A 9,530-nucleotide genomic window follows, 5' to 3' on the forward strand; every position below is an offset into this window, starting at 1 on the left:
GGGGTTGGGAGAAGGGGGGGTGGGGTTATGGACATTGGGGAGGGGATGTGCTTTGGTGAGTGTTGATTCACAGACCTGTACCCCTGGGGATAAAAATACATGTTTATAAAAAATAAAAAATTAAAAAAAAATAAGGGTCACCTTTCAAATTATAATACTGAATCTACTTTGGAAGTATCTAGTATTTCCTTCATATTTGACAGTCCCTTTGTCTTTAAATCTCTCTCTCTTCTCTCACCAAAGTCCTGCTTCGTCCTAAGGTAAAAAAGCATGTGGTTCTTGATTTTCTAGGTGTGATAGCAGACTTATCCCAAAGGGGTAGCACTGCATTGCTTGTAAGCATTTTAGATTTTATAGACTTTTTTTTTTAGAATAAATTATCCACAGGGGATAAGCACTTCTTTCTGTCAATATTGACCACTTCTAGCTATCATAGTCAAAACCTCTTCACACTGGGTGGGAAATGCATGGGAAAAGAGAGAAGAAGATAGAAAATTTCTAGACAGACACACAAATGATTCACAGGATATAACTCAAAATATCATCAGTGGTTATTCCTGGGCTTAGGAATTCTGGATTACTTTAATTTTCTAAGTTTTACTTTCCTTTATCTTCAAGATTTTCTAAAAATAACATATTTCTGCATAACTATGATTTTTTCTTTAAAAGAATACATTTGAAAAAGAGTACCTAAATCTTCAAATGATAAAATATTGATAAAATATAGCCAAACTATAAAATATTAATACAATATTATCCTGCAGTCAACCTCATATTCTTTTTTTTTTTTATTATTTGAGAGAGAGACAGTGAGAGAGAGCATGAGCGAGGAGAAGGTCAGAGAGAGAAGCAGACTCCCCATGGAGCTGGGAGCCTGATGCGGGACTCGATCCCAGGCATCCAGGATCATGACCTGAGCCGAAGGCAGTTGTCCAACCAACTGAGCCACCCAGGCGTCCCTCAACCTCATATTCTTATACCTAACTGTATTAACCCTATTATAGATACAGATACACTTGGTGACTAGCAATTATTAAAAGGAACATGAACAAAAATATTCTTCCAAGAGAGAAACTGGCTAATAGAGTGTTCAATATTAACCTTGAAGCTAAATATGTATAAGATATTTTTTCTTGGTTCGTTTCAGTTATAATTACTCCTGAGTAATATCAATCTATATTTATCAAGAAATTGGATCAGGAGGGTTGTTATTTTAGAATCAAAGTCGAATTGTTGGCAATAATTCAGATTTCAGTCACGTGAGACAACTGGTTTTTGGAGAGGCAATCATGTTATTAAGGCTACTAGTTAATATGGGTCTTTCCTGGAGGTAGTAGAAGAGTGGTTTCTCAGAACAACAACCTCTGATCCAAACTGGATCAAAACATAGACAGCCCTGTTCTGAAGTTCTAAAGGGATCATTCTATCATCATTTATATGCGTACGTTATACGGAATTCAATAGATTACAGTCAATCAGCCAATCCTCTTGAGAAGGTTTTTCAAGTTTAGGCAACAAAGTGAGCTTTCGGGTACAGACCTTTTAAAGTGTCTCTTCACAGCTGAGGCTGAGACAGAAATGTCAGCTTTGCTAATTAATTGTTGCTGTTTCGTCTACTTTTCAACTGACCTGGCAAATCCAAATTCCAGAAGGGGGTAAACTGTGACCAACACTTGAGATGCACTCATTTTTTGTTTGTTTTGTTTTGTTTTGTTTTTTTGTTTTGGTCTTAGCAAATCCTGGCAGTGTGAATTCAGCCTAGTGATGAACATGTTTTTCCCCTTCCGAAGCATCATCTGGACCAAACTGTACATTTTGGTGTCTGCCTTGACAACTCTAACAAGCAATCATTTTGACAGCAGACCATCTGTGTCGAACAATATACGCAGTGTCTACATGAAATAGAAAGGGAAAGAACAGTGCCTAGGAAAAAATTATTGTCTGAAATGACCCTGGAGGTTGGTATTTAGAATCTCAGGGGAGATTATGTGCCAAAAGTTGAACATTCAAGACAAATTCCTGTCTTGAATGGTTTCAGGGACTAAGACTCTCCCTTGAGGATGGAAATGATGAGAAAGAAACATTTAATAAACATCTACCAGCACTGGATTAAGAAGCTGACTCCAATCCTTTCTCTTCTGTTAACTGACTCTGTTTCCTGGGGTTAGGCCTCTTGGTGTTCTGCCCTTTTTCTGTATTAATTAGTTGTGTGTTTCCTTGCATAAGTCACTTGCCATTGGTTTGTGTCTCCAATAAAACTTACCTTCTCCCTCTCTTCTAAGAATTTCCCTAGCTCCATTCAAACAATGGGCCTACCCCCTCCCACACTGGCCAAAATTCATTGCTCCAATCAAATTCTTTCCATTTTGTTTGGAATAGGGACTAAATGATTCCAAGTCAAAATAATCTGTCTATTCTCTTGAATTCAGACACGAGATCTCTTGGCAGTAGCCATTTTCCATCATGTGTGTGAGAAAGCTGGGAAAACTATTCTGTACAGAACATAAGGATAAAATAGATAAATAAAGAGAAGAAAAAAAAATCTTGGATGATCCTTGAAACCTAACTTTACTCTTCTCCTTGGATTTTAGGTGAAATTCTGGTATCTTATTCCTTCCTTCTTCTTCTTTTTTTTTTTTTTTTCTAAAGCTAGTTTGTCACTTAGAAAAAAGGAAAGCTAAATAATTGAATATTTTACAGGAGTTTTGCCTCTGATTTTTTTCCATCTTTATATTGCTGTACCACTTATAAATCTTTGATTCTCAATAAGGAAAATAAATGAAATTCAACATGATCATATGCTGAATTATATGTGCCCTGTTACCCCATCCTGTTCTGACTTTCTATTTATAATTGTTTCTCTTAAGGCCAAAGTTTTGGTTATGGTTAGAGGAGAATATAAAGACAATAATATATTGTCTCTGTCCTCATGGAACAGTGGTGGGACATCCATACATAAAACCCATCAGCTCTTGATGCCAGCTCGAAGGGGAAGCCAGAGCAGGAAATAGTTTCTCCATCCCAGTGATTCTGAGGTCTTGCAATTGTGACTTCAGTAATATCAGAAATTGCAAATGAAAAATGCCATTTAAATGAGTGCTTCAGGTACTATGCAGCTGACAAGACCTGACACTTTCAGATCCAAAGCAGGCTTTTGTGGGAAAATGAAATGTCTAATTATTGTAATAAGAGACCTACCTAAGGAGGGTCTCATTGCCTACAGCCCAAAATACATTGAAGACAATAGCAAGCTGAAGACTTGAACGGGTAATCAAGTGCTTGGTGCTTGCCTTTGGAGTCACATTTGTCTTGCTATTCTGGAACAGCTATCTACTCACTGTCTTTTCTGTATGTGTTCAGTCTCCTGCCTGGCTTCTCCACTTGTGCGGATCCTTCTCTGGGAGCAGGGTCCCTCCCCAATAATTCTGCATTCCAACTTCATCCCGCGAAGGAAGCCTTTAGCCTGCTTAATCCCACACTGATTGTTTCCTCCTCTGATATTAACCCAATTCATCTGAAAATCATGTGGTGCCTTGTTAGGAGAATATAAGTTACTTTAACAATATCCAAATTTTCAGTGGCTTAATCCAGTAGGTGCATAGTTCTTGTTTATGAAGTAATACAAATTTCTAGGCAGTTGATGTCTTTCCTCTAAATGGTGATCCAGAAACTTTCCATCATGCTCTCCTACAATGTGCTCCAAGGCCTTGGGTCTTTAGTGTCCATCCAACAGACCAGAAACGCCATGCCATCTCAACCTAGTAGTGACAAAATTGTATTTTTCTTTTATTCCATTGGGAAAGAACTAATCACATGGTTTCACCAGCAATTGTGATGAGAATATGGATAACTCTTCCTGGATAACTCTTTGTGAATGCAACTCTAAACCACAGAAGTGGGAAATTTGAATTTTAGTTGATAGTTGTCTTTTTCACACATTTCTTGTACTTAAATATCTTTCTGTGTGATACTTCTCATTTCAGCCATTAAAATTCTTTTTTTTTTAAACAAAGATTTTATTTATTTATTTGAGAGACAGAGAGGAAGAGAGAATGCGCATGCACACAAAAGTGGGCTGGGGAGGGGCAGAAGGAGAAGTAGACTCCCTGCTGGGCAGACAGCGTGATACTCAGTTCTACTGAGTATCTACTCAGTTCTACTCATGACCTGAGTGAGCCAAAAGCAGATGCTTCACCAAATGAGCCACCCAGGTACCCCCCAGTCATTAAAATTCTTGATGATGACCCAATAACATAATGTAATATACAAACTTGAACATATTTTGTTCTTATTTAAAGTCTCTTTATTGGTTTTCACTAAATTGAGAAAGTACCTAAGAATTGCAGTGATGCCAAATTGCCCCAAAGTGCCTGGAAATTTACCCTGTCATCTGCTTTGAAGACCCCTAAAAATAAACAGATAAATGGAATGAAAATACTTTCTTAAAAATGTGATACTGTGTTTTATTCAACAATATTCAGTTCACAAACATTTATGCAGCGTTTACAGTGCCCTAAACATTAGGCCAGATGTTTTGGTAAACCGGATAAGTATCTCAGAGGCTGTGACCATGACAGTTCACAGCTAAGACTAGAAAGAAAAGTCAGTTATGAACGTACAGACTGAGAGAACCACATACATATAGGTACAGAGTGAGGTAAAGTTGACAAGCAGACCAGAGAGGGGAGGTCCCTCACTTTCTATTTTGATCCACTGAGATGAGCCCTAGACAGAAGTCAGGAGGCCATACCTCATCATGATAAAATCAGTATCACTAAGGAAAAAAAAATTGGTATAACCCACTATCAAACACTGTCATGTGCACCATATTGTCTCCTCCCACTACAATCCTTTGGGACAAGTGTTATAGTCATTTGCCTTTGGGAAGATTTAAAAAAAAACAAAAAAACAAAAAACAAACAAAAAACAAAAAAACACACTAAAGCTCAGGCAAATGAGATGAATTTCTTAAGAGATGAAACTCTTAAGATTGTAAGAGTCATAAAGGGTTGAGGTTGGAGTTATTCGACTGACAGTAGCAAATTTTGTCTTTCTGTATTAGACACTTTCTTGGATTCCTTCAAACTTTATTCTTTTAAGTATATGTAAGTGAAGAGTCACAGCAGCAGTCACGGGCGTCTCACCTTTTAGGTGCTGCATAAGGAATCCTAATGAATGGGTGGGTGCCATTTTACAAAGCTGCAGGTACCAGTTTGGATCACTAGGGGGCCATCACCAAATTGCTCTTTCTGGAAATTGCGCTAAATTAGCAACTTGATTATATGTTTCCCCCCAAAATGAGGAATTGAATTCAAGTCCCAACATACTAGCTTTCCTTTGAAGCTAGGACCAGCGCGGAAAGAGACAGTGTCTTTCACTCGGAGCTCAGCGAGAACAGAGTTCACAAAGCAGCCTGGAGTCCACGTTTGCTCCAGAGTATTTTGCTAAGAGAGCGATGCTGGATTGAGCGGTGTTACAGCTCCCCCTACTGGCCCTTCCTTAAACCACAACTGAAGTTTCGATAGACTGTGACAGTCTATGAGAATTTAAAATTGAATGCCAGTCCGTCTTCCTCTTAAAGATATGTATGCTCTTACCCATGTGCAAAATAAGATAACTTCCTATAAAAAGTTATCTCACTTCCCCTACGTTTAAGGTTAGCTTTTTTATGTGGTAAAGACATGGCATTAAATGTTTCTTCTTACACTAAAATACAGTAGGAAACGTCTCTTCTACCACCCCAAATCAAAGTGGAATCATTGATGATATAGAAATGCAACAATACCAGCATCTGTAAATCTGAGTATTTTTATAAAAGGTTCTGATCTGCCAAGTGATCTATATCTCTTTTCTTCTGGCTGAAAAGTGAAGGTCAATTTTAGTTTTCAAGGAGATTGCCAGGGAGGGCACCCCTTTTAAAACCCCACATGCTACCTTCAGCCAGAACCTGGTTTGTGCTTCTTTTGTCTTCCTCCCACCCCAGGCCTTCTTTTCCCTTCCAGATACTTCCACCCCCGTTTTCTATCTGCCCTCCCATAAACCTGGGGTAAAGTGTTGTCTGTAAGCAGCCATACCAGCCACAGCAGCTTGCATTCGTTAAAAGCTTTGCAGATGAGCTCAAACTCATATTTCATCTCATTCCCGAAATCATCAGATTCAAGCTTGTCACATTCTTTGGACACAAAGCTCCAGGCATGTTTTATTCATTATCTGTTCTCATCTTTGAGACAGACACCTGCAACCTATTTCGGGGTCTGGAGATATCCATGGAGTTTCAACCTACCATGCATAGGCTTCTGTATCTTTCTTTGGGCCAGGACCCAGCTGGTTCACTGCAGCCACTCGGTGGCCCAACTAAGAACGAGGGTCAGTTGTTCATGAGGGTGTTTGTGCTGCTGGCATTTGAGGACAAAGTTGAAGCTAACATAGGAATAATTCTTGACTAGCTTTTACATCACATGACTTAAGTTCTAAACCATCTTCTTGAAATGCTTGAGGATGATGAAGAGAAACAAGAGTAAGTAATATTGAATTGAGGGATGCTGGCCTGATTGTTGTTCTGGAACCCTGCATACAACCCTGTGATTCACTGACGGCAACCATCAGGGAGCACAGGATTAAAGTATGAAGCCCGTTTTTTCCCCCCTTACTCTCAGGTGGCTATGGATAGCTGTTCTAGTTCTCTGCTTTGGTGTACCTACCTTTGAGGGAGGGTAATTGTAACTTGATTAATCACTTGCAAAAAAATACGCCTTCTCTGTTAGATGCTCAAAAGCAAGTACATGGTATAGATTGCGTATCCTTTTTAGATCCCTGACCATAAGAACATGAGCAGAAACATTCTAAAATTAGGTGATATGGCAAATTCGTGGTAAAAATCAAGGTACCTCAAGTATTCTGATTCTTTAGGCTAGTCTGTCCTATAATAGAGTCTTTTTTGGATAATAAAGATTTTATATTTTGAAATAATTGAAAATGTTAGAAGAAAATCAGCATTGGTTTAAGGTTTAGACAGAATAACGAGCATATACTAACCAAGTCTACCCCAGCTTTCTATAGATGCTAATCTTTGTGTAGAGTGACAAAGCTTTGTTTATCTAACTAGCTAGCTAACTAACAAACTAAATATATAAATTAAAAAGGAAAGGTCCCACAAGGTTAAACACAAAATTACTTGCACAGAGAATTCTCTGGGGAGGCAGTATGGGGAGACCCCACTCTCTTTTCTTCCATTCGCAGAAAATCAAATCCAGTGCTAGGCCACAAGTCAATTGGTCGGTCAGAAAGAACTTGGACACCAGGCTCTAGACCTTTAGAGGGGTAATCCTCTTCAGAAAAGGGCAGAGTACTGGACCACAAAGGATTTTCAGTCTGTCCCAGTCTCACACTCTAGTGATCCCATTTTAGACAACATCATTTCCTCCTCCTCACCTGTTGAAGGAGAGAGATGTCATGCCCTCACGTAGATCACGCCTTCCCAGCCATAGCCAAGACAAAAGAGAAACAGTCACAGAAGACTAACAACTTCATACCTATTTCTTAAGAGCATGCCTTGGCATTTTAGGACATGTAAATATGTATGAGATACAATCTCTATTGTACGGGCACTTACAATTTGCTTGCATTTGTATAACTCACACATGGCCTAAGCCAGTAAGATCAGTCGGGCTGCTGGTTAGCAGCAGAAACCTGCACTTACTCCTCGCTGCCTCTTTTTTATTTATTGTTCTAATCACTGGGCATAATAGCAGCCAAGTCATCGAAGGATGGTGCTGTGACAGGATAATGGTCTCCGGCTTTGAAAATAACGTCTCAGTTTCTCTGAGGCCTCTTCTTTGGCAGAAGGAGACCATTAGCTTGTCACATGTCCGGCTCTATTGACATTATCTTTTAATTACCCCCAAAGACCCATCTCCTAGGCAGTATGTCTGAGATTTTCAGTACACGGGGTTTTTTTTTTTTTTGGACTGACATCCCGATCCATTTTATCATTTAACTTCAGAAAGTCTAAGGGGGGGAAGAAGATTAAAGGCTTTTGGAGATGGGGAAGAGCATTATGGGAAGACACGGGGAAAGCTAGATTCATGACAATAATTAAAGGGAAAGTGAAGTAGCAAGGAAAGCAAGTTACTGTGCAAGAATTCTAGGAACAGGTGTGTGTGTGTGTGTGTGTGTGTGTGTGTGTCTATATGGACAAGCATATCATGCTAAGTAGAATATTCAAGACAAAAGTTAAGTTCTGAATTGAGTGTTTTTATAATTTTGTATAGGGCAAAATTAGAGAAGCAGAAGGCTGCCAAGTCCCAGAATATTTGCTCTGCCCTCAACGTCTCTTGTGAGACACATCCTTATATCTGGGTGGTCCTTTCTGTGGGCTCCATTGTTTCTGGTAAGTGTCGAAAGTGTTATGCCCACAAGGCTGGCCAGCTGTTCCCCATCTCCACTGAGGACAAATAAAGTAAATAAGCTTAAACCGTAGGAAGAGGCTAGGTGAGACAGGAGAACGCAGTCTGGGGCCACGGAAGGTCTGAGATCTGAGAGTTGAAAAACATGGGACGAAGAGGAATTCTTTGTTAGTAGCGGGTTCTGGAGTGGGAAGGTTTAGGGGTTGCATGGTCGGGAAACCCCAGGCAAGTGCGGGAGTTAGAAAGGAGGGACTGGGTAGAGCTTGCTACAGAGGGCAGTCTCCGGCCTTGTTACAGAAAGGGATGGATACTATAGGGGATTCAAGCGTGGGAGATAAACTCCATGTCCTCTCTTGCTTCAGGGCTGGGATTCTGCCTTCATCCTTTTAAGCGGCTATGTGGTTCCCCTCGAGGTCATTAGTGAGGAAAATGAGCTCTGCACAAATGTCTTTGTCTTGGTAGAGCCCTCTGACCCAGTTAACAGTGATACCAAAGCAGCTATGTGGGGATGTGCACTCCTCCTTGTCCCAGCTCTGGGAAAGATGGCTCCCTGCCCATGTTTCCAGCTCACAATAATATCATGGCTGCCAGTCCCTGATTAGAGACCTCCCTGGGGCTTCACTTGTAGCCTTCACTTCTTTCCCCAAAGCCCCACCCTATTCTACATTCCAGAATCCCCTCCCTCTTCCTGTTATTGTCCTGCTCCTCTTGATAAGATTACATTTGTCCCTATGAAGAGGAATTTTTCTTTCCTGCACATTAATGTTTTTCAAAGGCTCGCTAATGAAAAGATCTCTATCCTAATGCCAGATAATTTATACTAAGTGTTTGGGGATCTGAGAGAGGAATAGGAGGGCCCAGGGGGTGTGGGAGCCCTGATACTCCTTTAATCACTTATGAAACATTTGACAAACTATCGCCACGCTTCTGATTCTGGTTTCCAAATGTAATTTTGTTTTGGCTACAGGGAAAGGAATTGCATTTTACAAGCTAGAGTTAATAGCTCATCTGTGAAGGAGAAAAACTCACAAGACATGAGTTCCAATGTTAATTTTGCTAATGTCTTAGTCGCTAACACAAGTTACATCAAATCTACCTCAGCTTCATCATTTGTGAAATGGGGCC

The sequence above is a fragment of the Mustela nigripes genome, chromosome 1, assembly GCF_022355385.1.
Source record: "Mustela nigripes isolate SB6536 chromosome 1, MUSNIG.SB6536, whole genome shotgun sequence".
Classification (NCBI taxonomy): domain Eukaryota; kingdom Metazoa; phylum Chordata; class Mammalia; order Carnivora; family Mustelidae; genus Mustela; species Mustela nigripes.